We start from the raw sequence: 27,996 nt of genomic DNA, 5'->3' as shown, positions 1-27,996 counted from the left end.
GGACACAATTCAAACCATAGCAAGCATATTAAATGTTGTTTCAAACTTTCAGATTATTCTGTTATTTGCATTTTTTCCAGTTATTGTTAGTTGACTGCTATCTGAGCATTATCTTTCTCATGTTTTTAGAATTTTAGTTTACAGGCTTACTTTGATTGTAAGATGCCTTGTGCCTTCCTTGTCTAGTAGCTTGTTACACTTCTATGCCCCAGACTTGTGCTGTCCTCCTGGTTTCCAGTTCAGTACAGGCTCCTATCATTTAAGAAGAGAAATTGTGTAGCACAGTTTTTAAAGAATGAAGGCTCTAGAGCCTGACAGTCTGTCTTCAAATTCGGGTATAAATGGTTATTTGTGTGTTACCTTAGGTGTATTATTTCACATCTCTGTGCCTCTCAGTTCAGCTGTCAAATGGGGGATAATAGTAGTACCTACCTTCAACTATTGTTTTGATGATTGAATAAGTTAATGTTTGGAAGAGTATAGGGCAGAGTAGAACTGCCCCATAGGGTTTCAAGGAGCAGCTGGTGGATTCAAACTGCTGGCATTTTGGTTAGCGGCTGAGCTCTTAACCACTTTGCCACCAGGGCTCCATAAAAAAGCACTTAATAAATGTTCTGATGAGTATACTGGGAATATTGCAGTACAAGACGGAACCAACAGGATTTTTCCATAATACCTGGTTGCTTGAGCATGTGGGCTACCTGCAGCTGTCTCAGATATGCAGCTTTATGTAAACTGCAGTTCTGGGTGGCAGTAACAATCCCCAGTTTCAGACAGTGAGTGATCCTGGCTCTCCCAGTTCTGTTTTCTCAATATAGAGTTTTGATCCTCGTTACAATATAGGAGATGAACTGCCAAACCCCTCTGCCTGCCTCTGATATTGGAATTCAGCAGGTCTTTCATGTAACGGAAACCCTGGTGGCATAGTGGTTAAGTGCTACAGCTGGTAGCCAAAAAAAAGGTCAGCAGTTCGAATCAACCAGACACTCCTTGGAAACTCTATAGGGCAGTTCTTCTGTCCTATAGGGTTGCTATGAGTCAGAATCGACTCGATGGCAGCAGTTTTTTTTTTTGCATGTAATGGAAACCTGGTGGCACAGTGGTTAAGAGCTTGGCCACTAACCAAAAGGTTGGCAGTTCAAATCTATCAGCTGGTCCTTTGAAACTGTATGGAGCAGTTCTACTCTGTCCTATAGGGTCACTAAGTCAGAATTGACTAGATGACAATGGGTTTTGTTTTTTGTTTGTTTTTTTAATATGTAATAGGACTAGAGAGACTTTTTAAAAACTTTATTTGAAATAATTTCTAATGTACAAAAAAATTGCAAGAGTAGTATGAAGGACACTTACTTCCCTATATCCAGATTCATCAATTTTTAACATTTTGCCCCTTTTGCTTCACCGTTCTCTTCCCCCCATCTTCCCTCAATCTAAACAACACACGTGTGTGTGTATATCTATGTAATTTTTTTTCCGGAACCACTTGAGAGTAGGTTGTACATATCATGCCTCTTTATTCCTCAGTGTGTCAATGTGTGTATCTTAGGGACTAGGATATTCTCTTTTATAATCACAGTAAAATTGTCAGATTCAGGAAATTTAACGTTGACACACTACTTTATATTCTAAATTTGTCAGTTGTCCCAATAATGTCATTTATAGCGTATTTTCCCTGGGTACAGGGTCCAAATTACACATTGTATTTAGTTGTCATGTCTTTTTACTCTCTTTTAATCTGAAACTATTCTTTAGCCTTTCACTTTCATGACACTGTCATTTTTGTAGAAGACAGGGCAGTTATTTTATAGACTACCCTTCAATTTGGGTTTGTCAGATGTTTCCTGATGGGTAGATTCCGGTGATGCATTTGGGCTGGAATATTCCATTACTCATGCCGTGTCCTTCTCAAGGTATCCCATCCAGAGGCACATGGTATCTGTCCCTAATTAGCAATGCTAATTTTGACCAGTTGGTTAGGTGTTGTTTGTTTTTGCATTATATATTTACTATTCTTCCTTTCGTAGTTCATAGGTAACATGTGGGGAGACACTTTGAGATTATATAAATATTCTGTTCCCCATCAAATGTTTCTGTCCTGATTTAGCATCTGTTAAAGACTCTTACTTCAGTCAATTTTTACTACTATGATGGCAAAATGGTGATTTTCCAACCCTATTCTTCCTTATCTGTAAGGAAGAAGTTTCCTGGTAGAGGAGATTTTTTAAAGAATGTTTTTACAGCCCAGGCTTGACCATTAAGTCCCCAAAATTATCCTTTCTAAGACTAACTGATTATTTTTAAGGAAAGGAGCCTTAGTTAAGCAGTGAATTTAATGTTAATCCTTTTTGTACCTATACTGAAACATAAATTACTAGTTATCCCTTCAGTAACTTTCTATGAAAGCTAAGAAATAAAATTTTGGGCACAGAAATGTGAGAACTACAAACTAGAAGTCTCCTTTTTTTTCTCTCTCTCATCTCTCAGGGAAAATTGTTTGGTATATGCCCTTCCAGATAAAGATGGAATCATAATGTAATTATTGTTCTGCTAATTGCTTTTTTGAATTGAGGATTTGTGTATCAAAAAATAGTTTTGACTTTATGAAAGTTTACTCAGCACTTTTTACTTTAGGATATTTTTCTGTGTTTGAAATCGTTTGAGTGTTGACTTTAAAATGCTTATTGTTATTTATTCTGAATTAATGTTCTAGTTTTTAAAATACTGATTGGTAGGTAATTTTGAGAATTCTCTAAGGCAGAATATTAATTAAAAAGCAAGTTGTCAAGTGGTATGTACAGTATGAGACTATTTGTGGGAAAAATACTAAATTTTATTTCTGTAGATAAATGCGTATTACATTGGTATTCATGGTTACCTCTAGGGAGGAAGCTGGTTTAGGGGCAGTAAAATGGGAGAATTTTAACTTTGTTGTGATTTGAAAATTTTACAATGATAATATATTCATATTTTTAATAAAACAAAGTCCAATCCGTTTTCTAAAAGTCAGTTGGTGTTAAGTTTTACGTTGTTACTTCACAAAATTTTCAGTTGTCACTTCTCACTTGTATTGGTATTCCAGCAATAACACAGCTTCCCAAAGAAGGCCTCTCCTCTGTTATTCTGGAGAAGTATCACTAGATTGTCAAGTTTTATTAAAAATTATATTGACTCTAGTTTGATTTGTTTTATGTTTAAACTGTTTCTTTTTTTCAAACTCTTGCATAACATATATTATTCTTTGACTAGGCTTTTCTTGGGCTGGCCAGGAAAATTGATATTTCTGTGAAGAAATGTGTTCTGAGTGTCAAATATTGACTTATGAACAAACATATAAGTACCAAATCTGTGTGTAATTTAAAGACCACCTAGTGACCAAAATGGTGCTTCTGGCAGTGAAATATGATCTGTAAGTGTGAGAATACGGAGTGTTGTGAGGTCAAAGGCATAAGTCTGTGTCAGAGTTAAGACCTACAAATGATGTAGTAGGCCTCGCAGCAGATACTTCTTTTTGTTTTTCCCACCATGATTAATTTTGAAAAAATTAAACCTACAGAACTATTGAAAGCAGAGTGCAAAGAGCACTTATATTCACCAGCTGTTAACATTTTGCCACATTTGCTTTATGTTCTCTCTCTCCTTCTCTCTCAGCACACACACACAGAGACACAGATACACACACACTTCTTTCTTTTTTAATTGGGCAAACCCTTTGAAGTTAAGTTGAAGACTTATTTTTAACCCTAAATTAATAACATTCACCCCTTTGATCCAGTGGTTTACAAGATGAAATACCTGAATCAGCTATTACGCTGATAGTGTAGTGGTGATTTTCTTGTTTGTTCTATGGTGATTAACTGGTATTCTTCTGTAAAGAAGGGTTTGTCCCCTTTTTCTTTACCGGCTCATATGGCTATAGACTCATGAATAGAAAGATTTTTCTATTGTTATTCTTTTTAATGCTCAGATTATTCCAAATTTGTCCTGTCGTATTCTCTTCAAGTTGTCCCTTATGTTCTTTTGACATAACTCTATTTGTCTTTGAGCACCCTGCCCTACTTTCTGCCCTAACAAGGTGTCCAGGTTTACCTTGTACTCTTCTAGACTTGATACTCTGGTGGCTTACATGTTGCTGTGACTCTAGAAGCTATGCCACTGGTATTTCAGATGCCAGCAGGAGCACCCATGGTGGACAGTTGACAGTGGAGCTAAGACTAAGACAGACTAGGAAGAAAGGCTTAGCAATCTACTCCTAAAAATTAGCTAATGAAAACCCCTTGGCTCACAAGAGAATATTGCCCGATGTAGTGCTAGCAGATGAGCCCAGTATGTTGGAAAGCAGTTAGAATACACAGTGGCTGCAACAATGGACTTGAGCATACCAACAATTGTGAAGATCGGGCAGGATCAGGCAGCATCTTGTTTTGTCTTACGTGAGGTTGCTGTGAATTGGAGCCTGTTGGAAGGCAGGTAACAACAGCATGCTCGTGCCAGATGTCATTAGTGGATCCCAGCACTCTTGTATGTTGAGCCTGGATGCAGTTTTGGAATCCTCAGCAATGTGGTATAGCCATCCTAGTTAATCAGATCTAGCATGTGAGATGCATATCCTCTTCTTAAGGGAATTAAATTTTATGAACCAGTTGGCTTCTCAGGCAGAACTCATCATGTGCATACTCATAGGACTGCTAGAACAATTCTCTCTGGTCCGGCATGTCTGAGGCATATTTACTTGCAGCTGTCTAAGGCTGGGTCTGCTGTCATACCTTGGTGGCCTCCATGGCAGCCACCATTCCTGTCATCTCTGAAATCTCTTGTCCCATCTAGCCCCAAACCCTCCTATTTCTGTCTTAAAGTTAGACTACCTGCAGTTTACCAGATTTCAGAGAGATGCTCTGCCCACTTGCCCATATTTTTTCCAGCTGCTTCCTTTTGAGTTTCTCTCCCTATAGCCAAATTCAACAATAGCATACGTACAGTCAGAAAGGGTCTTTTTCTTATAAGTCCTGCTTTGTTTCTGTGATAAACCACAGCTTATTTATAGTAGGCCACAGCTTGTTTATAATAGGCCACAGTTTGTTTATAAAGCAGCTAACTCCTCCCAACTACTATTTTCTTGGTTTATATGATTTTAAAAAATTATCACATTATGTGACTGCCCTTAACCAAACACATTGGCTTTAGTAGAGTCTGAGGTTTAACTCTAACCACAAAAAATAAATTCTTATGGCTTTTGACAAACGTGAATGGAACACTGAAGTAAAGCCTCCAAAATCCTGTGTCAGTCCCCAGTGCTTGGTAACTTAAAATGGGAGAACAGAAATGTGGACTTTCTTCTTGTTTATTTCTTATAGTAGGTCAATAGCACACTTTGGAATATTGTACTTAACTAAAGTGTTATTTAATAAGAGACGTATGAGCATGTCTATTCAGAGGCGTCTGCCCGTGGGTGAATTTTCTCATCTTCCTTCATAGCCTCATCAGTATGCCAGTAGGTGTCACTGTGTACATTAGATGGAAATCAAAAATGTCATTAAGAGAATTTTCAAAATTAAGTATCATTACAGTTTTTTTTCTTTTTAAACTAGAGCTCCTGACAGTAAGCAAGAGTATTAATACTCCTTCATTTTTTTTACTTGTTTATTTTTAAAGATTATCTTTTTAGGTCATTAAAAAAACATGACAGCATTCTTCCTGTCCTGCATTCTGCCACCTTTTATGAGCTGTTACAGACATGAAAAGATACTTGTTTTGGGTGCATTCATAAGAACCAGATAACAATTTATAGACCAACATATTAAATGGAAAGAGTGGTTCTTTTTGCACTTGTTTATGTCTCTCACTTGGTGTAGAACTTAATTGCTAGAAACCTCTTTTTTTGTGGGGGGAGGGTAGGACTTCATCGCTCTAAGTATTTAGTTATGAAACAAGAGTATTTTTTAATAACTACTAACAAGATGGAAACCCTGGTGGCGTAGTGGTTAAAGTGCAAAGGCTGCTAACCAAAAGGCTGGCAGTTCAAATCCACCGAGACCCTCCTTGGAAACTCAGTGGGGCAGTTCTACTCTGTTGTATAGGGTCGCTATGAGTCAGAATTGACTCGATGGCAGCGGTACCTACTAACAAGATGCAGTGACTAAATCTGTATGGCTGTGTGTGCAAGCACATGCATGCTTGCTACCTGATGATTTTTTAACAAGTATTTTTCGGCACTATATAGGGTCGCTATGGGTTAGAATTGACTCGATGGCAATGGGTTTTTTTATGTATATATGTTAGGCTATTCTTCAGGTTTTTTTTTCCCCCCTGTAATGAAAGAAACTATTCTGACCATATTTTCTAAAATCTTAGTGGAACTTAATTGTTTGAGTATCTGAGTCTTTTTCTGTGGGTTTACTCTCCTGCTCACCCCTTTGAAAAAGTAAAAGTATTTAATTTTTTGTCTTCTGTTGCCTTTTTGGGGAAAAAACCAAGATGCTCATTTGTTTATTTATAAAGTTTTGATATTGAATTGACAGTGTCATGGAATGCTTTCTTCAGTTTTAGAATAGGTGTTGAGACTATACAGATGTTCTAAAAGCTGTGTGTGTGTAGGCAGGGTGCTGAGAATTGTGATCTCGGGTCTGAAATACTTATGTGTGACTTTTCCTTTCAGAAGAAGGCTGATGCTTTCCTGAAGAGTGGCTTGGGAAGGTTTACGGTGACAGAGTATACCCGTGTGAAACTCGAGGGCGTAGATGTGCTTCTGCAAAGCCAGTGTTCAACCACCTTCAACCCCTTCTTCCCTGATATACGTAATAAAAATGGAGATGTGGTCTTTTGGATGGCAAGGGGAAAATTGACTGCAAGACATAATACATATAGCAATTAAAATGCAGTGGCACATCAGCATAAAATATAAATTCTGTTTATAACCTTTAAATTAATAACAAAACCAAAAAAATCAAACCCGTTGCTGTGGAGTTGATTCTGACTCATAATGACCCTATAGGACAGAGTAGAACTGCCCCACAGGGTTTCCAAGGCTGTAATCTTTACGGGGGTAGACGGCCGCATCTTTTTCTTGGGGAACAGCTAGTGACCTTTCGGTTAACAGCCAAGCGCTTAACCAGTGTGCTGCCAGCACTCCGTTAAATTAATAATACAGTACTCAAAGTAAAACCCCTCCCAAATCCTAGTTCCTACAGGCTGTGTAGTGCAGTGAGCTTATGCCTGGAGTCAGACGGAGGGTTGGACCTCTGCAGTGCCACCACTCCCAGTTGTGTATCTGCAGGCACAGCTCGTATTTCCTGCAGCCTTGAGTTCTCTGGTGGCGCAGTGGTTAAGAGCTCAGCTGCAAACCAAAAGGTTGGCAGTTCGAATCCAGCAGGCGCTCTTTGGATACCCTATGGGGCAGTTCTACTTTGTCTTGTAAGGTCACTTTTAGTCAAAATTGACTCCACAGCAATTTGAATTCCCTGTCTGGGGAAGGGGGGACAAGTGTTGTTGTGAATATTAAATATGGAGCTTTGGCTGAATCGATAACATTCCGTTTTTAAAACGAAAAAGAGAAAGTGAAATTAAAATAAACATGAAAAGTGTAAACATCTGTTAAATTTCAATGGTGGCTGGATGTGTCCACTTACACTGTTTTCTGCCCTGGGACCCTGATTTTATTGGTTAGCGTAGGGGCTAGGGCATTGAGATCTCTAAAAAGCTCTGTAGGTAATGATATACAGCCACTGGTCTACAAAACCCAACCCAAACGTGTTGCTGTTGAGTTGATTCTGACTCATAGAGACCCTGCAGGACAGAGTAGAACTGCCCCATAGGGTTTCCAAGGAGCACTTGGTGTATTTGAACTGCTGACCTTTTGGTTAGTAGCTGAAGCTCTTAACCATTACATCACCAGGGTTTCCACTGGTCTACAAGCCTTCTTATTACTAAACAGGGAGGCCAACTGTGGTTGATAGGGCAATTCCTAAAAACGGTCTAAGAATTGGAGGCAAAGAGTGTTATAAATGTCCCTTATTTTGGTGGGTGCAGGACAATGGCATGAGGGTCTGGATGTAAACAGTAGACTTACAGTATGTATGTATTATTGGTGGTGGGGTATCCTGGCCATTTTCGAGAACTTCTTTTTCTTGGTATTGTTTTCCTTGATTTGAAAACTTTGCTCTGTCATTCCTGCTAGAATAAGTTTCACCACCTGCTGCCAGCCTCCCCCCCTTGAGATCTGAGTCTCACCTGCAGGGGCACAGTCTCCTGTGTTCTTTCACTGCTATACACCTGGCTGGGGATGATATACACCTGGCCAGTGTTGTCGTTGCTAGGTGTTGTTGAGTTGGTTCCGACTCATAGTGACCCATGTACAACAGAGTGAAACACTACCCGGTCCTGCGCCATCCTCAAAATTGTTGCTGTGTTTGAGCCCGTTGTTACGATCACTGTGTCAATCATCTTCTTGAGGGTCTTCCTCTTTTTTGTTGCCCCTCTACTTTACTGAGCATGATGTCCTTCTCCAAGGATTAGTCCATCCTGATAACATGTCCAAAGTCTGCCTAGACTCTGCCTATTTTGACTTTGTCTCCTGTCATTGCCCCTTGGACTTAATAGATTTGTCTTCCAGGATGTTGATCTTTTGTTTTCTCTCTTGGATGTATCTTGCACAAATGTTCTTGCTCTGTCTGACCCTGGCATCTGAGAATAAACAAATGCCCAGTTGATGCCCAGCCTCTGGACCCCTCCTCCAGAAGTGGTCCATTTGGAATCACTGTATCCACTTTTTCTTCTTACTAGGTATCTGCATCTGAATGTCCTGTAGGTACCTGAATTCAAGATGTCCGTGGCTAATTTCATTACTTCTATTCCTTCTCCCCCATTCCTAAAATAAACAGACAAAAAAGCAATGGTTTTTGTCATTGTATCTTTATTGTTCTGGGCATCACCAGCAATCCAGGTTGCCAGCATAAAGCACAGAAATAATTATTGTCTCTTTCTCATCTGGGCACCCACCTATGGCTCCTGAGCTCTGCTCCCATTGTCTCCTTTGGCTGTCCCACCTTTTCATCTCCCTGGGCAGGTAGCCAGTGCCTCACTCTCCTACAACAGTCTCTCGGCTGCTCTGTCCCTCCATGCCTCTTGAATTTGCCTTTCTGAGTATTTCAGCTGCCTCTAGGCTGTCTGCAGTCTGGAGGTCAGACTTGTGTTGTTGTTAGTTGCCATGGAGTCGGCTCAGCCTCATGGCCACCTTATACATAAGAGAACAAAATGTTGCTAGCGTACTACACCATTCTCATGATGGTTGGTGTTTTTGAGCCCACTATTGCAGCAATTGTATCAGCCCGTCTCATGGAGGGTTTCCTTGTTTTTGCTGATCCTAACTGTGACCTTAATTTTGTTGTGTCTAATTGGTCTTAGAGTTAAATTGTACAGTAAGAGACAGGACACGTTATGCATTTTTTTTTTTTTCATTTAAAATACTTATGTTTTTTTGTAGCCCTTATTATTTCTTGGGTTACATGGGTTAAGCATAACATAGTTTTTTTAGTTGCAGTAAAATATATATATCTTAAAATTAGTCACTTGACTATTTTTAAGTATACCATTCAGTGCTATTAATTACATTCACAGTGTTTACAATAGTCACCTCTATGCAGTCGCAATTTTTTTTTATCTTCTCAAACAGAAACTCTGTACCCTTTGAGCAATAACTCTTACTTTTCCCTCCCTCCAGCCCCTGAAAACCTCTAATCTACTTTCTGTCTCTATGAATTTGCCTGTTCTAGGGATCAATGTAAATTCAATCATATAACATGTGGGCTTTTGTGTCTGGCATCTTTCAGTCAGCATGTTTTCAAGGTTCATCTACATTGTAGCAGGTATCAGGTCCTCATTCCTTTTTTATGGATGGATAACATTTCACTGTATCTGCATGTATGTATGCACCACATTTTGTTTATTCATTCATCTGTTGAAGGGCACTTGGGTTGCTCCCACTTTTTGGCTGTTTTTGAATAATGCTGGAAAGAACATTGATGTACAAGTATCTGTTTCAGTCTCTGCTTTCGACTGTTTTGGGTGTATACCTAGGAATGGAATTGCTGGATCCTGTGGTAATTCTACATTCAACTTTTTGAGGAACCACCAAACTTTTCCACAGTAGCTGCACCATTTTATATTCCTACCAGCAGCGTGCAAGAGAAATTTAATGTAGTTTTAAAATCTAGAGCAAGAGAAGCTTGAGAATGATAGATTGTGTAAGCAAGGCAGTCACCCAAAGGAATACTTAGCTAAAAAAAAAAAAAAAAAATTATATTACTTATTTCTTAACTATTTTAAGTTTGTTAAATGACTAAATACCTTTTCTAAATTTATAATTACGTGCTCTGACTTAGTTATCTAGTGCTGCTATAACAGAAATAGCACAAGTGGGTGGCTTCAACAAATAGAAATTTATTCTCTCACAGCCTAGGAGGCTAGAAGTCCAAATTCAGGGTGCTAGCTCCAGGGGAAGGCTTTCTCTCTCTGTCTGCTCTGGGGGAAGGTCCTTGTCATCAGTATTGCCTGGTTGAGGAGCTTTTCAGGGTAAGAACCCTGGGTCTGAAGGATAAGCCATGCTCCCAGTGCTTCTTTCTCAGTGGTATGAGGTCCTGGTCTCTCTACTCACTTCTCTTTTATTTAATTAATTTTCACTTTTTTTTTTCCCCACTTCTCTGTTTTATATCTCAAAAGAGATTGGTTTAAATTGTAGATTAATCTCGTAGATTGAGTCTACATAACTGCCGCTAATTCCATCTCATTAACGTCACAGAGATAGGATTTATAACACATAGGAAATTCACATCAGATGACAAAGTGGTGAACAGTCACATAATACTGGGAATCATGGCCTACCCAAGTTGATGGATACTTTTTGAGGAACACAATTCAATCTATTACAGTGCTCCTAGGTTTTAGAAAATTAGCTTCTAGTTATAGCTTTTGCCTATGTTTTATAGAACCTTAAGCTATTAGTAATTTACATGTCATCAGATACCTTGGCTTAATGTGGATCATGTTTATTTCTGTTTTATATGCTGTTTAAAATGAACTCTATGTCCAAAAGGATCATGTCAGCTAAGAAAGGTGAGCATTTCTCCTTGATAATAAATCTGAGATTGGTTTTTCTTTTGACTTTGACTGCATGGAATTTAACTGGAGAAAAAAATGCCACTGCTTTAGGTCGTGTGCCATATGGAAGGAAGACAGCCTGGTGCTCCAGGCATGCTCTGAGTGGTTGTCAGGCATTTCTGCCTTTTGAACTGTCACGTGCAGCCAGCTTCTAGGCAGTCTTGTGCAAGATCTTAGTTCCCAGGAGCACTTTACATAAGTATGTAGCAATGTACATGCTTCAGTTCAGAGAAGTTCTTCTAAGTCTTCAATATTCTCAGCGAAGGTAATTACACTCTGGCTATGTAGATGTGAGACTGGACTAACGTAGGCATATTTGATTTCAGGTATTTCTTAGTAGATAAGGATCCTAATTTCATCCTGAGGTTACTGGCAAGGGTTGCAGAGTGGAGGGAGGTGGGAAGGGATGTGCGGGAGAGTTAGTTCCTGATATTTGGGTTCATTTTACCAGTACACTCTGAAAAGTCCCATCACCCAGAAGGGGAACCTGTGATTCTAGATCTTTACTGTATTGATTGGGGTTGCCTATGTTAGCCACTCATTCAGGATTAGTAGTCCCTCCCTGGGTGGTGCAAATGGTTAAGAGCTGCACTACTAACCAAAAGCTTGGTGATTCAAACCCACTCAGAGGCACCTTGGAAGTCAGGTCCAGTGACCTGTTTCTAAAAGGTCATAGCCTTGAAAACCTTATGGAGCAGTTTTATTCTGCACACGTAGGGTTGCCGTGAGTTAGAATCTAACTAACAAGGGCAACTAAGGACAACAACAGTCCCTCACCTCAGTGGGAAGTTTAGTAAATACAGATACTAATTGCATTAAAAATATTTATAATAAAGCACTATAGCTTTATTATAAATATAAAGTTGGGATCACCTGTTTAGAGATCTGCCCAAATTTTCTGAGCATTAGCTTAAGGTCCTTCTCACTTTCTAACTCAGATATTGCTCCTGTCCGTGGATTTACATTTGTAATTACATTTGTAATTACAGCTTTCAGATTCAGGGAGATGCCTAAAAATTCAAGCTTAACTCTTTCGTAAGGAATGGGATACTTGTTCTCCCACTTATGTTTTCCACCTCTCAGGTTTTTTGGGAAGCTGCTTTCTCACTGATAGTGTGTGCTACCGCCAGACAGGGACCTGCATAACAGTTTGAAACTTCTTTAATGGGTTGTGCCTCAAACTACTGTTTTTATAGGATATTGTATGAGGTGTTTGAATTTTTGGTAGGAAAAATAGAAATTTTGAAATTTTTGTTTGGAGCACATATATCCCTGTGGATTCTGGAGGTAGAATTTGTGAGACAACGTATGTCCTTCGATACATTCAGGGTAGGCTTATGGGGTAGGGCAAGAAAAGAAAAAAAAAAATCCACACTGTCTACCAAAAATTCAGACACACTCAGTGATTCAGCATGCTTCCGTTAATGAAAACACATGATATCAACAAAAAAATTCAAATCAGAAAATAATTGACTCATTTAAATGAATTTCTGACCATTCACTACCTTCCTGGTTAAACTCTGTCCCATCAGTTATAGTCTAGCCTGTTTGAGTTGTAAATGTCTCAGGATTAATCGTCCAACCACAGCTTATTAAGTAATCGACTTGATGGCAGTCAGTTTGGTTTATTTGGCAAGGTAAATTAGGCACTGGGAACAGAATTAGAATAACAGCTGAGAGTCAAGTGGAGGGTATGTATATAAAACTAAATTCATGGTGAAACAATGAACCACGAAAGTGTCAGGTGTGTACTAAGATCCTAAGAAGCTGCATGGGGTAAGGTGTTCTTCTTCATCAATAGGATGACCACATCCAAACTGACACACTTTTGAAAATTAAAGGGGTGCTAATGAAATTTTTTTTTTTTTTTTTTTTTAAATGAGAACTGCTCTGGGATAACAGCAGTAAACCTGGGCTGTCTGGGGACATAGTCACTGTCTTTGTCATCATGCAGCACCTGGCTCACTCTGGGATCCACAATGGTGCCATATCTATTGTTCCATCAAGATCATATTTTTAAAATGGTTGTTGTGTGCCTTATTGATTGTGAGTACAGTGGAGTGGGTCTGATTTGGGCCAATTTTCTGTTTCCGTGTTGTGTAGGACACAGAACTTGATTTGGCTTTTGTCGCTGGTTTATGAAAATAGCCTAAGCAATTAAGGTGCTCTTTGTTTTCTGAAATAGCCAGCCAATACTTACCAAAAAACAAAACAAAAACCCACACCCATTGCCAGCGAGTCGATTCTGACTCGTAGTGACTCTGTAGGACAGGGTAGAACTTCCCCACAGGGTTCCCAAGGAGTGCCTGGTAGATTCCAACTGCTAACCTTTTGGTTAGCAGCCAAACTCCTAACCAGTGTGCCACCAGGGTTTCCAGGCAGTACTTAAACATGTGTAAATAAGTAGACTATACAGGCCCTACTCTGACAACAGGCCTCAGGAAGGGAGGGGAGATGATGTAGTCATGCATATTCATTGATTGGATTGATCATGACTATGCATTAAGACCCTGATCATGCATATTCATTGAGGTCCCAATGACTAAGGGACCCTGGGCCTTGGAACTCTGTCTTTTGGGGCCTCCTGGATTGGTGAGAACATACTTGAAAGGTAGAGGGTAGCACTTCCCTGGGGACAATGGATGTCCTATACCGGGGAGTCTCCATGACCTTGCCAGTATCCTTTCTGGTTATAATAAATGTGTAACTATAAGTATAGGTAATTAAAAAAAAAAAACCAAACCCATTGCCGTTGAGTCGATCCCAAGTCCTAGTGACTTTGTAGGGTAGAGTACAACGGCCCCATAGGCTTTCCAAAGAGTGCCTGGTGGATTTGAACCGCGGGCCTCTTGGTTAGCAGCTAAGCTCTTAACCACTATGCCACCAGGGCTCTGTGCAGATAATAGTCTCCATGAATTTTGTGAGGCATTATAGAGAATTAACAAACTCATAAGGTGTAATGGGATTCCTACTTGACTCAGGGTGGCTAATTCAGAGGAGGACTGTGTAGGCAGTCAGAAGGACAGGGTCCTAACTGATGAGGAATCAGCTTCGGGTGGCTAGGTGATGAAGAAAGGCTGCATGGGCAGCCTATGAAAAAAGAGGCTTTCTAGCTTATGAATTAGCCCTAGGGGACCCAAAGGAGAGAGTGTGTGAGTAGGAGGGGCTGCCTGGTCTGAAGTTCAGGGAGCTGTGTAGACTTCTGAGCCTATGGCTGGTTACCGGTGACCTGGCCGTTGGTGGCCAGGGATGTTTTGACCTGGCTCAGGGTGGCTAGGGATGAAGTCTGCCCTAACTCTGGTTAGGGTGAGAGAGAAAATATCACAGAAGTGGCTGGTGACAAGGAATGGAAATGTGGGAAGTTGAACCCAGGGTCCACTTCCAGGTGGGAATTGGATTTGTGCTGATCCATGCCATGCAGTTACTGATAAAAGTGAGGTTTGCCCATCTTGCCCCTTTAATAGAGCAGTCTGTGCCACACATACAGACCAGGAGCACAAAGTGTATGAAGCAGATGTATTTGGGAAAATAGCATGTGGCCTGTGTTTCAGATCACTGAGTTTACAAGTGCCCAAAGGCATACATCTGGGCCGTTGAAAAAGAGTATTTTTATTTTAGTAATTTCAAAATACAAAGACTATAGCTGAAGCATTTTATGGGGTGTGATTTGTGAAATGGCAAAACACATAGTATTTCTTAAGGAATCTAGCAAGTTTGAAATAAACATTTACGTTTAATGCCTTTCTGCTTTTCTATTACTTTTTTTCATTTTTGAGCTGATGTTGTACATGAAAATCAGAATCTATGCCAGAAAATTCCTTGTCAGATCTACTTAAGCAGAGGAGGCCTGGGCAAGCTATGGGAGTTGGCCAGTGTTGACATGGCCTTGGGGAGGAAGTGTGATCAGGGCGTGTGTTTGTTTAGCCACCTCCATTCTGTGCAAGCCAGGGCTGGTGCTGTATTGGGTCCTGAGGTCCTAAGGGGAGACTTGGCCTCTGTCTTTAGGGTGTGCCAAGTCTGAGGAAGGGCCACACGTGTGAAACATGAAACCAACCAAGGCTTGAACGCAGTGTTACTGGAAGCCAGAGGAGAGCAATGATCTTAGTCTGGGAGGAAGACACAGAGCTTAGGTGAGGTGGGAAGGAAAGCTTCATCAACGCAGAGGCTGTTGGACAGGATCTGAAAAGCCCCTTACTCAGACTCTGTATTTTCTGTCTTAACCTATAGATTTTTCTTTCCCTTTCTCTCCATTTTTTTCTTTTCTTCACTCACCCTCTGCCTCGAATTTCTTCTGTCCATTCTTTTCCTCGTCCTCATCCTGAAGGCCTAAGTAAAGAAATGGGGAAGAAAGGAATAATAGCAGCTTACATTTATTAAACGTTTTCCTAGTGTTGGATACTATGCTAAGGACTTCACATGCATAATTTCGTTTACTCCTCAGAGCAAGGTTTACATGCTGTTAGTACCCACCTTATGGAGGAATAAAATGAGACACCGGTAAGTTCTGATTCATAGCGACCCTGTAGGACAGGGTAGAGCTACCCCATAGGATTTCCAAGGCTGGGGTGGGGTTAGTAATCTTTATGGAAGCCGACTGCCACATCTTTTCTCCTGCAGATTTGGCTGGTGGGTTTGAACTGCCAACCTTTTGCCTTTTGATTAGCAGCCAAGCACTTAACCACCAGGGCCCCTTAAAGTGAGGCACACAGAAGCTAAATAACTTGCTGCGACTCGCACAGTAGGGAACAGGACTTGAACTCTGGAAGCATGGCTCTAGTGCCTGGTCGTTTAATGCACTTCTCCAGGGTTCCCTCGGTTTGGAGTATGGGCCATTGGTGCTAAAGGACATGATTTAAGTGGTGCCGAGATATTAAATAACAGTGATTCACACAGGGAGAAAGTTATTCCTTTTTCACTTATCTTTTAATCCTACATCCTTACAAAAAAAAAAAAAAATCCCTGAAAGCTCGATTCTAGTCTTTAACCTGGCTTTATTTTACATCTCTCTTTGTAAGGAAGAGAGCAAGTTTCAGGCTCAGAACTTTCCGCAAGTAACATATTTTAACAACAGCACTTTGATTCTATTGTATTTATTTTAACTCTCACCTTCAAAAAGTCTATTTAAAGAAAAATGTAAAGTCCAGATAGATACAGCAGTTGTGGCAGAAGGTGGAAGGCAGTGTGAGAATGCCTAATTTGGGGAGCTCTTGCTTCTCAAGGGAAGAATTAAGGAGTAAAGAGAAAAGCCAGACAACCATGAGAGGAACCTGTTAGCTTTCTTTTCTTTTTTTAACCTAGGATCGAGGGACGGCTGGAAAAAACTTTTCCATGTGCTACCTTTTTCTTTCTTTTGTTTGAGAAGTCACATGGCAAGATATTAGGAGTCAGTCTGGCTTACTGACCCCTGTTCCAGGCATGTAACTGATTTATCACTATAGAGCCATCTGTCTGCCTTGGCATTGGCAGTGGAAAGTGAGTTAAAATGGTTATCTTTAAAACCAAAAAACAACAATTTGTATGCCCCAACTCACTGCCATCAAGTTGATTCCAACTCTAGCGATCCCATAGGGTTTCCAAGGTTGTAAATCTCTACGGAAGCAGACTGCCACATCTTTCTCTCGCGGAGCCACTGGTAGTTTCGAACTGCTGACCTTTAGCAGTCAATTGCTTTAACCACTGCACCACCAGGGCTCTTTAATTTGTATGCAGAGGACCCTAATCTGGTATCTTAATTCTTTGAAACAACTAAATTTATCTGTTTATAAGAGAATTTTGACTGTATCTCAAGTTATCTACTTTTTTCCCCTGGCATTGCTTCAAGAATCAAAGAAATACCCATTTAAACTTCTTTACACAGTGGTATAAAAGTTATAAAGCCACTGCATTCTGAGTAGTTATGGCTCACTAAATGGTAATTCTATTTTTTTTTTTTTCCCAAGGACAGTACAATTAGATTTTGCTAAGATTGAGATTTCAGTGTCCTTTGGTGTATTTGTTAAGACAGATTCACCAGTAGTTTGCAAGTGTTCATGAGCAAATCAGGTTAGCAATACATTGATACCAGCACAAATAGATTGTGCTCATCACCACATAGACAAAACAGTCAGGAGGTCGGGCTGGTGCTGTAAGCACAAGTGGCATGATATAATGAAGTTGTATTCCATTAAGCTCTTTTGTACAGGGGAGCAAAATGTCATCCCCTGAATGTGGCTGCATTTCTGTGATACAACCTCATCTGTTCCATCAACTAGTTTTGCTCTGATCAATAAGCAGTTTTCTGTGGCCTTTCACTGCTGTCAGATGTCATTGAGTGATGTAAATGCACGTCAGAAACTAGAAACATGACAGCTCACCCAGAGTGGGAAGGGAGAGAGGAGAGGGAAATCGCTGCCACGGACACGGTTGACAGCTGACATCTCCTCAGGGTAACTGATTGGGTACTGTAACAGCCAGCACTTTTTCCATATAAATACACAGGAAAATGATCCTGTTATGTGTAATATATACAGCAGATGTTTTAAAATAATGGAAGGGAAAAATTATTATTATAAAATGTAGCATGTTGATTGTGTAGATTATTCATGTAGAATGTACCAAAAACAGTTAGTTACTGTTAGGTTTTGACTAAGAACAATAAAGGAAATGAAAAAATGTTATGGTTCTACCCATTTTCTCTATTATCCACTGTGAAAACTAATTAAAAAAGTTTGTGTAAGTCTACAAAGAGGTGTAGCCAAAAAGACAGTTACGGTAACAGTATTCATGCAATAGAACACTATGTAGCAATAAAAGGAGGAAGAGGAAGCGCTTTGTGTCCCAATATGAGAAGATTGCCAAGATCCATTGCTAAGTGAAAAAAGCAAGAGGTAGAGCGGTGTGTAATGTGTGGTCTTTTTGTGCAGACGGAAGGAAATAACACTCTGTTCGCACAGCACATAACAAGGCCGAAAGGATCCCTGAGAGACGCTTAATAGTGAGTACCTGAAGAAGGGAGTGAATGGTGGCAGCTGGTTGAAGAGTTGGGGTTGTGAGGGAGACTTTTCACTGTATATCTTTTTATGTCTTTCTTTTCCTTTTTTAATAATGTTTTATTGAGTTTTTGGTGAAAGTTTACACAGCAAGTTAGGTTCCTGTTTGACAAATTCCACACAAATTATTCAGTGACATTAGGTACATTTATCACAACCTGTCAGCATTCTCTCTCTCTCTCTCTCTCTTTTTAAACAGTTTCTACATGTAGTTCAGTGACATAGTTTTGTGACGTTGATTACATTCTTTGAGTTGTGCAAGGATTCTCACTCTTCTGAGTTATTGCCTCCTCATTAACATAAACTCACTGCCCTCTAAGGTTCCTGTGTCATCTTTGGGGTTGCTGTTGTCAGTTCGGTCCCATGTAGATAGTTCTTAAAAGAGCTTAATGCTCAAGGCAAATCTTTTTTTACTAGTTAAGCTAAACTATTGTTTGGTTTTAAGAAGACTTCAGGGAATATTTTTGATTTAAGGTTTAAGGATTGTTTCAGGGTAATAGTTTCAAGGGTTTATCAAGATTCTTCCATGGAATCTTCAGTCAAAATGTTCAGTAATGGTCGCTGGGCACTATCCAGTTCTTCTGCTCTCATGGCAAAGGAGGCAGTTGTTCATGGAAGCAATTAGCCACACATTTCATATCCTCCTCCTTTTCCTGACTCTCTTTCTTCCTCTCTTGCTGCAGGTGAATAGAGACCAGTTGTGCTGTGGATGGCTGCTTGTGTGCCTTTAAGACTCCGAGCTCTCTACTCAGTGAACTTGGAGGTAGAACAGAAACACTAAACATGTTGTTAGGCCAGTTAGCTGGGATGTCCCACGAAGTGATGACAGTAAACCTCCAAACCAAGGAATCTAATCCCACGAGGTAGTTGGTTGTACATAACTGGCTCAGCAGCTACTCTTTTTTTTTTTTTTTTTGTCACTGTTTTAAATATATCTATCACACAACTTTTTCCAGTTCAACTTTTTGTAGGTGTACAACTTATTAATAGCAATTACAATAATTGCCTTGCAACCCTACCCTTAATACGATTTTTCCATCACCATTAACCCTCTTCTTCTTCTTCCCTCCCATCTGTGATAACTATTAATAAACTTTTGTCTGTATACATTTGCCTTTTCTTGTCTTTTTATGTAAGTGATGTCATACAGTGTCTGTCGTTTTGTGATTGGCTTATTTTGCTCAGCATAATGTCTTCAAGCTCCTTCATACTGTAGCATGTGTCAAGACTTCATTTCTCTGTCTGGCTGAGTAGTATTCCATTGTATGTATGTACCACATTTTGTTTATCCATTCATCTGTTGATGGGCATTTAGGTTTGTAAAAATGGCATGAGGGCAGTGCCTTGCCTCCTCTAACTTCCCAAGGGGGAAGGAGAATCAAGATCAGCAGCCTAAAGCTGATTCCTATGAGGCGGAGATCAGACATGCCTTATCTCTCTGCCATTTTTACCAACTCTGACATCAATTGTCCCTCCCACGGCACCCTCTACTTCTCTGCAGGGTTCAACAATTCATTGCAATGGCCACACAAAACCCATAGACAATACTCACGATTTGGGATTTATTAGGGAAGTAACAGGTTATAATTCAGGCTCAGGAACACTGAAAGACACAGTTCTTCCATCAGGACAGCTCTTCCCCACGGTGCTGTGCTCACAGGCACACCTCTCACTGGCCCTCAGTCTCTGTCCAAAGGCACTCAACTTTCTCTTTCTGTGGGCTAGGAAGCCCACTACTCTGTCTCCTGCTGCTGGGGCTCTGCTGCCAGGTCTCTCCTGCCATCGCTTCTCACCATCTTCAGGGTTATAGCTTGCTCTCTCCCTTTCTGTCTCTGCTTCCAGAAACTCTTCAGTTCAGGGATCCTGGGGCCAGAGGACATGCTGGCTCCTAACTGTCCTTCCTTGGTGGTGGTGGGATTCTCTCTCTCTGGCCCCTGGAATGGCTTACCTCAAGCTCAGCAGAATGGTAAAACTGACCAATCCCTTTAGTGGGCAATAATTACCTTATCCATATAGTCCCGCCCAGTCACTTGGGTGGGAGTTACAAGACCATGGCTAGAAAGGTCATACAAAAGTGATCCATTACATCACAGGGCTGTTTCTACCTTTTGGCTCTTGTGAATAGTGCTGCAGTCAATGCTGCTGTACAGTTCTCTTTTTGAGTCTCTGCCTTCAGGTCTTTTGGGTATATACCTAGGAATGGAATTGCCGGGGCAATGGTAATTCTATTTTTAGTGTTTTGAAGAACCGCCACACTGTTTTCCACAATGCCTGTACCATTTTGCATTTCCACCAGCAATGGATAAGGTTCCAATATCCCCACATTGTCATCCACATCTGTCTTTCTTTTCCTTTTTAAACCATAGAATATATTACCTGTTTTCAAAACATTATATTATAAAAGGATATTTGTTTTTTCCACACATGAAATGGCCTTAAATACTTGAAAAGACATGTGGTGGTTGCCATATTAACAAATATTAGAATGAGGGGTAACAAAATCTCATAAATTGCTACTTACAAATTATTGTAATGTCAGGTATCATACTGACTAAAATTCTAGGAACTTAGGTAATAAAAATAGTAATAGCTATTATCTATTAAGTGCTTAACCTAATATGTGCTCTATGAATATTAACTTACTTAAACCCTCACAGGGATTATTACCTCTTTTTAACAGATGAGAAAAAAACTGATGCTCAGAGATTATTGTAGGTTACAGAGCTAATAAGTGGTAAAACTTGAACCTGAACCTAGGTTTTCAGTCTCCAAAGATAAAGTTGAGGGTGTGAGTATTAGAGTGGAAATGTCAGGTGCACAAGCATGTGTATTGGGAGGACAGTCACCTTAGACTCACCATGTCAACAGGAGGAGAGCACAGTGTTGATCTGGGTAGTCCTTCATCATCCAGACTAAAGCCAGTTTCCCATTATGATGACTTTTTTGATGCTATCTACATTTCCTTCTAGAGCCTATCCATCATAATCATATTATTACAATTGGTTATAATTGAATCATCCTTGAGTTCCATGGGAGAAGGACCATGTCTCTTTTGGGTCCATTGTACCACAGCTCAGAACCTGGCCTACAGAAAGCACTTGATAAATATGTGCGGAGAGGCAGATCCTATAGTAATGACAAGATTACATTACATTGGTGTGGTTATCTCTCACAAACTACCTAATGGAATAATTCTTTCTAGTGAATGCTTTTACTAATGAGGAATGCAGCCATGAGGCCAAAGTGTATTGAGAGCTTGTAAGTTCAAGGCAGAAAGATAGCAGTTTATTCTATAAATAGTAAACCATTACTTTCCTATTTAGGAGTAACAGTTGTAAAGGGAGAAGACTGGGGAGTTAAGAAAATGACCAGAGATAAAGTTTACTTTGAGAACGGGAAAGTTTATTGAAAAAGTCCAGTAGAACCAAGTTGTTTTAGAACTTTAATCTTATCCTTCTCATATTCAGGGTTTGAGGTACTCTTTGCCTAGTTTCTGGATGCCTTGAGACTGCCTCTCTTCTAGGCTAATCCTCTGGGCCAGGCTAATGCCCAGGCAGCTCCTCTGTTCACTTCCACCCCGCTCTCCACTCCCTTTTATTTTTGAGGTTCCCTTCCTGTTCATTTCAGGACCAAGATTATAAGAATATGGAGAGGAATTCAAAGTCAGGACCATCCCTTCTGCTTCTCTAGGGCTAAGCCTGAGGAAAGACAGGCATTGGAGAGCGAGTGTGTGGACGCAGGTGGTGGTGGGTGGGTAGGGGGAGGAATTTAGGGATATGGCTCCAATGAGGATGGAGGCTCCGGAGTGGGTGGTTCCTGACCACCTTTCTCTTTTTTCAGATTGAGTTGTAGGTAGGTGGGGATGCTGCTAAAAGATATATGGAAAACTGTGCTTTGGATATTATCAATCCATTCTTCACTCATCCCTCTCCCTAAGACTTCTTGAAGTACCTTCTCTGTCTTCACATATACCTTTGTCTTAGTCATCTAGTGCTGCTATAACAGAAATACCACAAATGGATGTCTTTAACAAAGAGAAATTTGTTTTCTCACAGTCTAGTAGGCTAGAAGTCCAAACTCAGGGTGTCAGCTCCAGGGGAAGGCTTTCTCTGCCGGCTCTGAAGGAGGGTCCATGTCATCAATCTTCCCCTGATCAAGGAGCATCTCAGGCATAGGGACCCTGGGTGCAAAGGACACACTCTGCTCCCAGTGCTTCTTTCTTGGTAATACGAGGTTCCCACTCTATGCTTGCTTCCCTTTCCTTTTATCTCTTGTAATTTAAAAGGTGGTGCAGGCCACACCCTGGGGAAACTTCCTTTACATTGGATCAGGGATGTGACCTGAGTAAGGGTGTTATAATCCCACCCTAATCCTCTTTAACATAAAATTACAATCACAAAATGGAGGACAGCCATGCAGTACTAGGAATCACAGCCTAACCAAGTTGACATGCATTTTTTGGGGGAACAATTCAATCCATGACAACCTTCAAGGCACTTCCCATGAGGGATAAGTAGGCTATAGGAGGTACATACGCTCCCGTATACCCGTGTCACCCTCTCCCACTCATGTGCTAGGTAGGGAACCAAGCCCCTGGTAGGTTCCTCTTTCTCATACTTCAGAATCATTCCACCAGCCTAATCATTACATAGTTTTGATTGGAACTCAAAGTTCATCATTTTAATATACAACCCCAGTCCTAAGTAGAATATGTTGTCTCATCCTGATGAGTGTCAGTGTGGATGTTGTAGATCATGGCCCATTATCAGAATACTTAGCATGTACAGTCTTTCTGGGGACTCCAAAGCCTTCCCCCTCAGCATCCTTTCTAGGACAACTCAGATAGTTCCATTTCTATTTCAAAATCCTATTGAAGACTCCTACAGCTCAACAACAAAAAGATAAACAGCCCAACTAAAAATGGGTAAAGAACTTGAATAGACATTTCTCCAAAGAAGATAAACAAATGGCCAATGAGCACATGAAAAGATACTCAACATCCTTAGTCATTGGGAAAAGCAAATCAAAACCACAATGAGATACCACCTTGCACCCACTAACCCTTGCCTTGGAGTTGATTCCAACTCATAGTAATCCTATGGGACAGAGCAGAACTGCCCCATAGGGTTTCCAAGGCTGTAGATCTTTATTTATTTATTTATTTATTCATTTTTTATTGTACTTCAGATAAAAGTTTACAGAACAAACTAGTTTCTCATCAGTTAGTACACACATTGTTCTACAACATTGGTTAACAACTCCACGACATGTCAACACTCTCCCTTCTCAACCCCGGGTTCCCTATTACCAGCTTTCCTGTTGCCTCCTGGCTTCCAGTCCCTGCCCCAGGGCTGGTGCGCCCCTTTAGTCTTGTTTTGTTCCACGGGCCTGTTCAGGCTTTGGCTGAAGGGTGAACCTCAGGAGTGACCTCATTACTGAGCTGAACGGGTGTCTAGGGACCATTCTCTCAGGGTTTCTCCACTTTCTGCAAGGCTGTAGATCTTTATGGAAGCAGACTGCCACATCTTTCTCCCATGGGGCAGTTGGTAGGTTCAGGCTGCTGACCTTTTGGTTAGCAGCCAGACACTTAACTACTGAGCCAGTGGGATGGTTATTAACAGAAAAATGGAAAATAACAAGTGTTGGTGAGGATGTGGAGAAATTGGAACCCTCAAGCATTGCTGATGGGAATGTAAAATGGTGCAGCTGCTATTGAAAACAATTTGGCAGTTCTTCAAAAAAGTTAAACGTAGAAATACCATATGAACCAGAAATTCCCCTTTTAGGTGTATACCTAAGAGACTTGAAAGTAGGGACTCAAACAAATACATGTACATTAGTGTTCTTTGAAGCATTATTCACAATCACTGAAAGGTGGAAACAACTCAAGGGTTATGTCCATCAACAGGTGAATGAATAAGCAAAATGTGTTAAATCGTACAATTGAATATTATTCAACCATAAAGAGAAATGAAATTTTGATACATGCTATAACATGGATAAACCTTGAAAACATTATGCCGAGTGAAAAACATCAGATATAAAAGGACAAATTATATGATCCTTATATGATATATTAGATTAAGCATAGAGACAAATGTTTATTAGAGGTTACGAGGGGTTGGGGGAGGGGATAATGGGAGTTATTGCTGAAGGGGTAGTGAGTTTCTTTTTGGGATAATGTAAAACTTTTGGAAATAGATGATGATGATAGCACAACATGGTGGATGTAATTAATGTCACTCAGTTACACATTTTAAAGTGGTTAAAATGGCAAATTTTTTGTTATACGTATTTTACCACAATAATATATATATTTTTTAAATGACAAAAAAAAAAAAAAAAAATTCTGTTGCGATAGTACCTCAGTGGTGATTCTGGTGTTCCTGTATCAGCTTATGGTCCACAGGCCTGTAGTGGTTTTCTCCGTCATCTGAACCAACAGAGCAGCCTTGCCTGGGCAGAGAAGGGAGAAGAGCCTTTGGTGACAGGGTTTTTAAAGGTCTTATGATTTCCTTTTTAAAATGCCAACCATTCACTTTCTTTTTAAGCCTTTAAAGGCTCAGCTTTCTAATTGCTACTTCACTCAATCCAGTTTTTGACTGATATAATGTAATTATAAAATGGTAAGTACAAACTTTAGAAACAAACTTTCTGATGTGAAGGGGACTTTGGAGAAGACTCTGGAGAATTCCTCTTTATTTTAGTCTTCTGCTGTGATTCCTTTCTCTGTAAAGCCATCAGCTTTCAAGCCCAAAACTTGAGAGTCGCCCTCAACTCGTCCCTTTCTCTCAACCTCCATGTCTAAACTCCAACACCAAGTCATGTTGATTCTGGCTCCTAAACACCTTTTAAAATCCGCCTACATCCTTCCATCTACCCCATCTCTATCATGACTCTTGCAGCCCTTTGCCCCATCATCTCTCCCTGGACTACTGTGATAACCTCCTGCTGGGTCTTCACCATTCACTCTGAGCCCTCTTGTTGTTAGTTGCTGCCGTTCGATTCCTACCCACAGTGACCCCTGTGTGCAGAGCAGAGTAGAACTGTTTCATAGGGTTTCCAAGACCATGACCTTTTGGAAGCAGATCACCACGCCTGTCTTCTGAGGAGCCTCTGGATGGGTTTGAATCTTCAACCTCTTGATTAGTAGTCCAGCGCTTAACCATTTGTGCCACCCAGGCTGTCTAAAATTCATTATTTTGCAGTCAGTCATTTTTCGCAGTGCCCATCTGATGATGTCAGCTCCTCGTTACAACCCTTGCATGGCTTCTCGTAAGGGACAAGGCCAGTTCTTAGTGTGGCCTATGAGGCCCAGTACGGTCTGGCCCCTGCCTACCTTCGCAGCAGTGCTTAACCCCCTCTTCTCCACCAAGATTGAGTTCGAGCCTCACAGTCCCAGTTCCTCAAGTGAACCTGTTCCTTTTGTTGAACTTTCTTTCCCCCTTTGCCCTACCCTCTCCTCCACCCTCTACTCCCTCTTAGGCTCAGGTCTCCGTTTCATCATCACATTCTCAGACTCATATTCCGTGACCAGGTTCTCCTGTTTCATGCTGTCTCAGTCCATTTCCCCTGAGAACATTTCTAAAACTATTCATTGTGCCATTAGTTAACTGTATTCCCAGTGCATATTTGCCTATATAAGTGACCCATATGTTTTTTCTGAAATAAATAATAAAAACTGGAACCAGAAGTGAGAGTAAATGATTTTGACTACTTAATGTCAGAATTAAGGCAACAACACGCCACTTTGCACTTAGACATGGTTTTTTGTTTCTCTCTGAGCGGTCTATGCCCACACAGGGGGCTTGTTCACCCTTACTTCATGGGGAAGTGTGTCCTGGCTCTGTCTCTAAGGAGACCTAGATCTCTGCCGCATGTTTCCAGCTCCTCTTGTGCAGTTGACCCCTCCTGGTGCCTTTCCTACGCCCTGACCTACGATTCATCACAGGGGGCTCGCTGTGTTATCTTGATGTCATCAAGCTTGAAGTTGAATGCTCACCCACTATTCTCAGATTTTTAAAGTGACTTTTTCAGGTTGCATATTTGTAATTGTTTATGCTTTTGTATTTTAGAAGCTTTAATTCTGAGACTCAGTCTTGGTGCTTCTTTGTAAAATGCTGTATCTTTGAATAGGAGATTTGGGGCCTTTATGTTTAACATGCTGTGTCTTAAATTCTATGGTAGTTATTTCTGTGGTTTAATGACACCCCTGCCCTTATTGACTCACTTTAAATAAAAGGGGTATTTACTTAGCAGTGGCATGTAGTTTGTTTTGCCTAAATGCAGTCTTTGACCAGAAACTGAGTTGAATAGTGTATCCTTCCTTGTGAGAGCTGCCTGGAAACCGTCAAGTCAGCCTGATCTGGTGGGCGATTTTGGGATGTGGGCTGGTTATACTTGCACGGCAAGCTCTAAATCATGATCCTTTTTCTCAGTTCTAGATTGTACAGAAAATTTACGAGCTGCCTTAACTTTGTTATCAGGATCTACAAAGCATCAATATGATCCCTCTACGAGAAGACTGCTCCCCGGATATAAACATCTCGCCTTACTCCTCAAATGCCTTAGGGGCAGACCTCTGGTGCTCCTGTTGCTTCTCTAAGGAGAAGAAGGCACAATCTCATTTGACAATTACCTCCTTAAAATGTGGCATTCGGATCTGAGCACAGTATACCTTTAGAAGGGTGATACGGTATGGAGATAGTTCACAGGCTTTCAACGTCAATGTAGCATGAAAGAACTAAGCATTTTGTTTGTTCTTATTTTTGTTTTCTTGGCTTCAAATTTGATTGTCATACGTTCATGAAGGAGAATTTGAAGAAAACCACTATGATGCGCTTTTAAGTTTGCAGAAATATCTTCAGATAATGGTGATGGTGGTGATATGCATCGTAAATCTTTAGGCTTTTGTGTAATGACCTTGCCCAAAATCTCTTAGCACAGATTCTGGAAATCTTGTAGGGAAATCCTTCACATATCAACTGAATTAGTATAAGGTAGGATTAGAAGTGGTTATTGTAGCTTTATGGTATTCAAGAAAATAATAGGTACCATTTTAAATGGAGCTGGTAAACTAAGGGGCATCATTAAGGGCAGTGAAGATTTTTCTGGAGAGTGAAAAAAATCACAGGGGCAAAGGTGTCTTTGGCCTTACTCAGTAATCAGTTTTGTAGAAAGGCTGCCCGTGATTGAGGCCTGGAGGACAGGCTCCTGATTTGCTATGAGGCTTTTGGAAAGTTTACTTGGCTGACCCTCAGTATTCTCGTCTGCAAAATGCTGATAATACCTGTTCCTGTGCCTCTTGTGTGCTATTAAATAATACCACAATGCTGAGATCAACCCAAAAACAACCAACCCATTGCCGTCGAGTCGATCCCCAACTCATAGCGACCCTATAGGACAGAGTAGAACTGCCCCATAGAGTTTCCAGGGAGTGCCTGGCGGATTCGAATTGCCGATCCTTTGGTTGGCAGCCGTAGCACTTAACCACTACGCCACCAGGGTTTCCTCAATAAGGGTTATTAAATGATTACTATTACTACATGACTATTAAAAGTCCCTGGGTGGCACAAATGGTTAAGTGCTTGGCTATTAACCATAAAGTTGGTGGCTACTAACCAAAAAGCCAGTGATCCAGAGGTACCTCAGAAGAAAGGCCTGACGGTCTACTTCAGAAGATTGCAGCCATTAAAAACCCTATGGAGCACAGTTCTGCTCTGACACACATGGGGCTGCCATGAGTTGGAATTGACTTGAGCACAGCTGGTTAACATGACTATTAAATGTCTCAGATTCATCTTGATTTACGGACAATGGC

General features: G+C 40.6%; 1 protein-coding gene across 4 annotated transcripts in view; it reads left to right on the top strand.

The window, feature by feature from the left end:
* Positions 1-27,996, top strand: part of SNX24 (sorting nexin 24) — a 166,967-nt gene that overhangs the window by 42,580 nt on the left and 96,391 nt on the right. Inside the window, exons 1-2 of one of the 4 annotated variants that reach the window (XM_049873578.1) lie at positions 11,072-11,413; positions 18,051-18,121. The exons of 1 other annotated variant lie outside the window; for it this stretch is intronic. The gene's annotated coding sequence lies outside the window, so the exon portion shown is untranslated. Of the gene's footprint in view, positions 1-11,071; positions 11,414-17,117; positions 18,122-27,996 lie in introns of those variants that run through there. 2 more of the 4 variants (XM_049873577.1, XM_049873576.1) reach the window with 2 other exon arrangements.

The sequence above is a fragment of the Elephas maximus genome, chromosome 2 (genome assembly GCF_024166365.1).
Source record: "Elephas maximus indicus isolate mEleMax1 chromosome 2, mEleMax1 primary haplotype, whole genome shotgun sequence".
NCBI classification, from domain to species: domain Eukaryota; kingdom Metazoa; phylum Chordata; class Mammalia; order Proboscidea; family Elephantidae; genus Elephas; species Elephas maximus.
This window is presented reverse-complemented; position numbering and strand designations above follow the sequence as displayed.